This window comes from Chiloscyllium plagiosum, unplaced genomic scaffold (genome assembly GCF_037043375.1).
Source record: "Chiloscyllium plagiosum isolate Xiang-an unplaced genomic scaffold, Cpla_swu_hap1 HiC_scaffold_45, whole genome shotgun sequence".
Taxonomy (NCBI): domain Eukaryota; kingdom Metazoa; phylum Chordata; class Chondrichthyes; order Orectolobiformes; family Hemiscylliidae; genus Chiloscyllium; species Chiloscyllium plagiosum.
In genome coordinates, this window is record NW_028270183.1 from 45,313,237 (window position 1) to 45,320,523 (window position 7,287).

Here is a 7,287-nt window from a genome sequence, read left to right on the forward strand (position 1 = left end):
ACGCACCAATGGAATCAGGAACAATTTCTTCCGTGCTGTTATCAAACTTATTAATGGGCCTGTCACATATAGAGTTGATCCTTTTCGGTACCTGTTCAAAAGCTGTAAAACTATATTAAACTGATGTCCTTATGTAAGGTATGATTTGTACTGGAGAAAAATGCAACACAATATTCTTCACTGTTTCTCAGAATGTATGACGATCATAAAACAAGCAAAATCTATCTGCATACCATACGTCTGGGATAACACTTTAAACCTATGTCTCCTGTGGTCTGTGTAAAAGACTTCCATTATCCATTACTTCCATGCCTGTCATAATTTCGAAAGGATCTATTTCGTATCCCTCAGCCTCGACGTTCATGTGAAAGAAATGATTTATTATATTGTCCCGCATCATTTATGCTGGGAGCTGGCAGGACTGCAGATATTATGTCTGATCCGTGAGTGATGAAGTCAATTAGCCTTGTCTATCCGTTGCTTCTTATGGTTTCTGGCATGCAACTATTTCTGTGTCGTAGCTTCACCAGGTTGACACCTTACGTTTAGATATACCCAGTGTACGCACTCATAGAACATAGAACATAGAAAAGTACAACACAGAACAGGCCCTTTGGCACACGAAATTTAATCCTAATGTCAAATATAGTAACTTAACCTACGCAGCCCTCAACTCACTGCTATCCATGTGCATGTCCAGGAGTCGCACCAATGTCCCCAGTGATTCTGCTTCCATGACCACAGCTGGCAACCGATTCCATGCATTCACAGGTCTCTGCGTAAAGAACCTACCTCTGACATCTCCTTTGTACCTACCTCCTAATATCTTCAAACTATGACTTCTCATACCAGTCAATCCTGTCCGGGGAAAAGTCTCTTCCTATTGATTGTTCTATTCCACACATTGTTTTCTATACCTCGATCAGGTCTCCTCTCTTCCTCCTTCTCTCCAGAGAGAAAAGTCCGAGCTTATTCCAACTTTCTTCATAAGGCAAGACCTCCAGTCCAGGCAGCATCCTGATAAACCTTCTTTGCGCTTTCTCCGAAGCCTCTGAATTTTCCTATAATAGGGCGACCAGAACTAGACACAATATTCAAAGAGTGGTTTCACCAGGGACTTGTAGAGCTGCAGCATAACCTCCCAGCTCTTAACCTCAACCCCCCTCATTGAACGCCAATACTCCATATGCTTTCTTAATAACCCTATCTACTTGGGTGGCAACTTTGAGGGATCTATGTACTTGCATACCCAGATCCCTCTGCTCATCCACACTGCCAAGGATCTTGTCTTTAATCTTATATTCAGCATTCGTGTTCCTCCTTCCAAAATGCATCACTTCGCGTTTATCCAGGTTGAACTCCATCTGCCATGCCCAGATCTGCATCCTATCTATGTCGCACTGCAGCCTGAAGTAGCCGTTTATACTGTCGACGATACCTGCAACCTTAGTGCCATCTGCAAACTTACTAACCCACTCTTCAACCTCCTCATCCAAGTCATTTATAAGAACTACAAAGAGCAGAGGCCCAAGAACAGAGCCCTGCGGGACCCCAATTAACACTGTCCTCCAGGCAGAATATTTTCCATCTACAACCACTGTCAGCCTTCTGTCAGCCAGCCAATTCTGAATCCAGATCTCCAAATCTCACTGTATCCCATACTTCCTGACGTTATCTACTCTACTCTTCATTTCCCTTCATCTACTATTCATTTAACCAGGTTTGATCATTGGCTCCAAGTCATAACCCTCCCATTCATCTGCTTCCCCTGCCCTTCCATTTCTTCGTTGTCATGTCATTGGAATGTACTTTGTTTAGAGCCTTGGTAAATTTGTACAGTGCATCTTGGAGGCTGTCATTGAGTTACACCATGCAAAAGGACTGGTTAATATTTACAAACAGTCTCTAACACATTCATTAAAAGGCAGAGCTCATAGGAACAGCTGAAACAAAAATAAACCAGGTTTCCTCAGGTTTGAAGGACCTATCACTGCCGCGAACAGAGAGAGCTCCTGAGCAGTTGAAAACTTCCCTGTATCTTGTTCAGAGTCCCAAGCTGTTTAGTTGCCTGAGAACCAATAACATCGTTGCTGGTAGCAGACAGCCTTTGTCACTTGGTGAACTCGTTGCCAATAATCAATGAGCTCCTTGTCACAAACAAAGGCTGCATCTCTGTATAACTCCGCTCATCTCCAATCACATTTCAATTATTGGGTCACTATCAGGTAAATCGCTGTCAAACCTTGCAGCTATCCTCCACTTTGGATCTGTTTTTAAGGTCGCTCTTTTCACATTTTAGTCCACAATTGCACTCAATTCTTTGTTAATACAATGTTTTTGTATGTATTCGCCCTGAGAAAACTAAAATGCCATTTCAAATACGCATTTACTTGCAAAATACATGATGCGCATTTTTAATAAAAAGTGCAGTCTATTTATTATTTCTCCCTTCTTGCAATATTATGCAACCTTCGCATTTCTTACAGCTTTTACGTATTTCACCATTTGTATTTTAGGACAATATATCTGAATTCACATTCGGTTTTCCAGTGATGTGTAAAATACAATGGTTACAACAAACGACACCATCAAAATATGTTGCATTGTTAATTTGAAACTTTTAAAGAAGGCCATTGGATTACAATCTGTGTAATTTTGTATTTCATTGTTCTTTGTTGGGTGGTCTTCGAAGTGCTGAAGATCTAACAGCAATCCCAAAGTCCCCTTTCCTTTGGAAGAGGACTTTTTCAATGATCAGTATTGATTCTAATAGAAATATCCTCCAGGTTCTCAATTCCTAATTCATCATCCTGGAACAAGACAGCACGTCGACCCAATTCAGAAGCATCAGCGGCCATTTTGAAAAGACTGGAAAACGCAGGGATGGTAAAATAGGTTCAGAAGTTCAAATTGCTTTTATCCTTTCAACATTAACCTCGCACTCTACTTACTAAACCACCTTTCTCTTATTTCGTTCAAAAACATGTTCAAGGCGCAGCTGTCTGGACAAAATTATGGACAAATCTCCTGTAAAGTCAAACAATCCAAAAATCTATTAATTTCTCATTTAGTTTTAGGAACGAAATTCTAATAGTATCACTTTTGCTTTCTCCATCAACATCTGTGCGCTTGTGTGTGTATGTCAGTGTGACTGTGTGTGCACGTGTGTCTCTTTAAGTCGATATGTGTCCTTCTGTCTGCATGTGCCTTTGCACATCTCTCTGTACATGAGATTGTGTCTGAGTCTCTGTACGTATTTCCGTCTGTCACACACACACAGAGACAGGCACAAAACACACACACACACACACACACACACACACACACACACACACACACACACACACACACACACACACACACACACACACACACACACACACACACACACACACACACACACACACACACACACACACATCTTCAAACATAACAAAAAGCAATGTATCACTTCAAGCCAAAGAGGAATAGTCAGAGGTGCAGATATATTGGGGTTTAAAGCACATTTCAATTGTTACAATCCAGAAAATAACAGAGAGACCGTTGCACAGAGGTACAGACACAGAGATACATAAACATGGAGACACGCACTAATATACACAATGACTCACAAACACACTCACATAGGCACAGATAGTCAGGCAGAGATAGATGGGTAGTCACACAGAGAATCACAAAGACAGGTACACACGAGAATGCACACACACACATTCAGAGAAACACATGCATAAAGCCAAACAGAATCAGTGTGCAGTAACTGACACTGCGCTGTGTCTAACCATCTGCAGCACAATCTGTGTCCCATCAGCTCGTTCCCAGTTTTTACAGATGAAATATTGATGAGAAATTGGAACAGTCGCGTGAGTTCTCTCAGCATAATACCCGTGAAAAGGTGAATCTAGTTAAAAGATCATGGTCATTTGAGCAACTAACAGACTTGTACACCACATACGTGCAATCACTGGATGTCCAGCTGTGAAATGGATTGATGATGATGGCAAGTCGTTATGTTCCCAGTAATTAGGTAGATTTAACTTGCAGTGCAGATTGCTCAGCACCACAGTCACAAACATTCTCTGTCTCCACCACCCACACTCAGTAGCATTGGAGTGTACCACAGACAAGATGCACTGTAGAAATTCGCCAAAGTTCCTCACAGAACACCTTCCAGAACCACAGCATTATCGCGTGGAACACTGAGCACAGCAGATATATGGGACACCAGTTGACAATTCCACACCAAGCCACTCGCCACCCTGGCTCGGAAAAACGTCTCAGTTCCACAAGTGCCATTCGTTGGAAATCCTGGAACTCCCTCCCTTACGTCATTATGGGTTTATCTGGACAAAATGAATGGCAGCAGATCAAGACGCTAACTCATCGTCAACTTCACCAAAACAATTATATCTGAGTAATACGTGGTAACCCAGCGGCAATGAGCCAAACACATTCATGAACCACAAAATAAAGGTCATTGTTTGGAACCCACGTGCTCTAATGCTGAGCTTTTGAATAAATTGTGTCCATATTCAAGAAAATTGAAATACGATTTCATTTGAATGCATCAAATTCTGAACAGGCTTCAGAGGGTAGATGGTGAGAAATTGATCCTGTGGGTCTGGGTATCTGAAACACGATAACACAGGAGTTGCAAAAAAGCTCAGCAGGTCTGACAGAATCTGTGCAGAGAAGTCAGTGTTAACGTTACACCATTTACAGATCTTTTGATTATTATTGTCACACCCTCAGTGTAAGGGGCAGGTTATTTGGGAATGAGATGAGGAGAGAGCGATTAACTCTAAGGCCTCTGAGTCTTTAATATTCTCTGTTCCTGACGATTGCTGATGCACCCTCACTGAGTGCATTTCAGATTGGAAGTCACAGATTGCTGGTTTCTCATGGAGTCACGGGATATGTGGATTGGACAGGAAACTGGATATGAAATCTAAGTCTAGCTTTGATTGGATTGACTACTAGAACAGACTGAACATGTTAAACAGGCTGTATGGAGATCTCATTCTTTCTTCAGCGTTATCCCCATTCCAATTGTTCAGTAATTATTACTTTTCTAACTTCCTAGCGCTCTGCTGAATTCCCCTACTCGCATTACATATGAGCGAACCTTTCCCTTCTCTCGACAGATGTTGCATGACATCTGAATGGCCTGTGTTTATTTCAGAGAGAATTACAACTCCCTATTCCTGTTTCGGTGAGAGGAAACGTTCTCCAAACCGACTCCTTTAATTCTATGTGTTCACAGAGAAAGGAGGCATTGTTCTGTCCAAATGCATTACATGCTCATGAGGGCATAAATAAATTGTGATGATTTTTAAATTAAAATATATTAACCGTAATGAAATTCATGATGAAAACACGAGACCCAATTCGATCTGTAAGGGCCAGGAATTCAGTCATGCGAGGTGAAAGTGAGGACTGCAGATGCTGGAGATCAGAGTCAAGATTAGAGTAATGCAGGAAAAGCACAGCAGGTCAGGTAGCATCCGAGGAGCAGGAGAGTCGACATTTTGGGCAAAACACCATCATCGGGAATGAGGCTGGGAGCGTCCATCGTGGACAGATAAATGGGAGGGAGTGGGGCTGCGGAGAAGGGAGCGGAGAGCGCAATTGATGGATGGAGGTGACGGTAAAGGTGATTGGTCAGAGAGGACGGTGGAGCGGATAGGTGGGAAGGATGATTGGCAGGTAGGACAGGCAATGAGGACGGTGCTGATCTGGCAGGATGGAACTGGGATAAGGTGGTCGGAGGGGCAAATCAGGCAAATGGTAAAGGTCACATTTATGCCCTGGTGTTGGAGGTTCCTGAGGAGGAAGATCAGGCGTTCTTCCACCGGGCGGCGGGTGGTGACTGAGTGGTGATAAAGAAGTTCCAGGTCCTGCATGTCCTCGGCAAATTCAGAGGGGGAATTCAGTTCTCCCTCCGCCAGTTGTTATTTTATATGATGCTCCTGACCCATCACAACACAAATCTGAGTAAATGCACAAACAACCTCTCTCTGTACATTTCACTCAGAATAATGTCAATAACAGGACGGATTAAAACAAAATGCAAACTGTGTTGAATGCTGGATGTCGGGAATCATTTACTGCAGAGCCTTTACAGCACTGAGATCAGGCTTTCGACCCATCATTCACACACCAGGCTGCACTTCCTCTTGAAACCTCTCCAATTACCCCGATCCCTGTCTGATTGAAGACTCTCTGTGTGGAGTTTGCACATTCTCCCCGTGTCTGTGTGAGTTTCCTCCGGATTCTCCAGTTTCCTCGCACAGTCCAAAGATGCGCAGGTTAGGGTGGATATGCAACGCTCTATAGTCAATAGTGTCCAGGTGAGTGTTGGTGATATGGTTAGCCAGGAGAAATGCAGGGTTTCAGGAAGAGCGTAGAGGGTGAGACTTGGTGGGATGCATGATGAGCCGAATAGCCTGTTTCAACACTGTAAGAATTTTATGATCCTATACTCCATCCCATCTATCTGTGTGGATGAAGTGGACTATCACCTGATTAAATATCCCCTTCAATGGGTCAACGTTTGTTTTCTATCTGACAAAGAACTGCAGATGTAACAGATCTGAGAGACAGCACAAAAAATGCTGGGAAACTCATCAGGTCCGGCAGCATTTGTGGGGAGTGAACCTTTTGGATCCAGTGATTGTTCTTAAGGGCTGAAGGCTTCTGATTCTGGTGTTTTCAGACCTGTTGACGTTTTACCAGCAATTTCTTATTATCCTTTCAGCCCCAGTTCAGTTGGTGACTATCACGGCCTTGTTATGTGTGTTTGGGAAAAGGGACAACAGCCTAGCTATGCGCGGTGGTGGTGTAGTGGTGAGCATAGTTGCCTTCCAAGCAGGTGACCTGGGTTCGATTCCCAGCCATCGCAGTGTTGTGGCTTTTCCTTTGGTTATGCAAAGAAAAGTCTTGAGCACCAACGTTGCATTCTGTGACGAAATGGATTTGTCAGGTTGCTTTCGCGTTCTCATGGCGATGGTTCCTGTTAATTGCCGAGACAATCCGGGCAGCGCTGCTCGAAAGCTTTCCTCTCTGCTGGCCATTGCTTATTTGAATATTGTTCGCAACATAAGGTTCGTTTTGTTTTGTTCCAAAAGTGAGAGATTGCTATCGTCAGAATCCTTAAATAATTACAGAAGCCGCTGGAAATTCGGAACAGATCCAACAGCTTCTATCGTGGATGGGAAGGAGGTTTAAATGCGTCAAATTTCTTCAAGGTTAAAATACATTCGCACCTCAAAACCATTTGGAAGCTTAAGA

At 43.1% G+C, this 7,287-nt stretch overlaps 1 non-coding gene across 1 annotated transcript; it reads left to right on the forward strand.

The window, feature by feature from the left end:
• Window positions 1-6,826: 6,826 nt before the first annotated feature.
• Window positions 6,827-6,898, forward strand: trnag-ucc (transfer RNA glycine (anticodon UCC)). The gene has a single exon. It is a non-coding gene; the product is annotated as a tRNA-Gly (tRNA).
• Window positions 6,899-7,287: the final 389 nt, after the last annotated feature.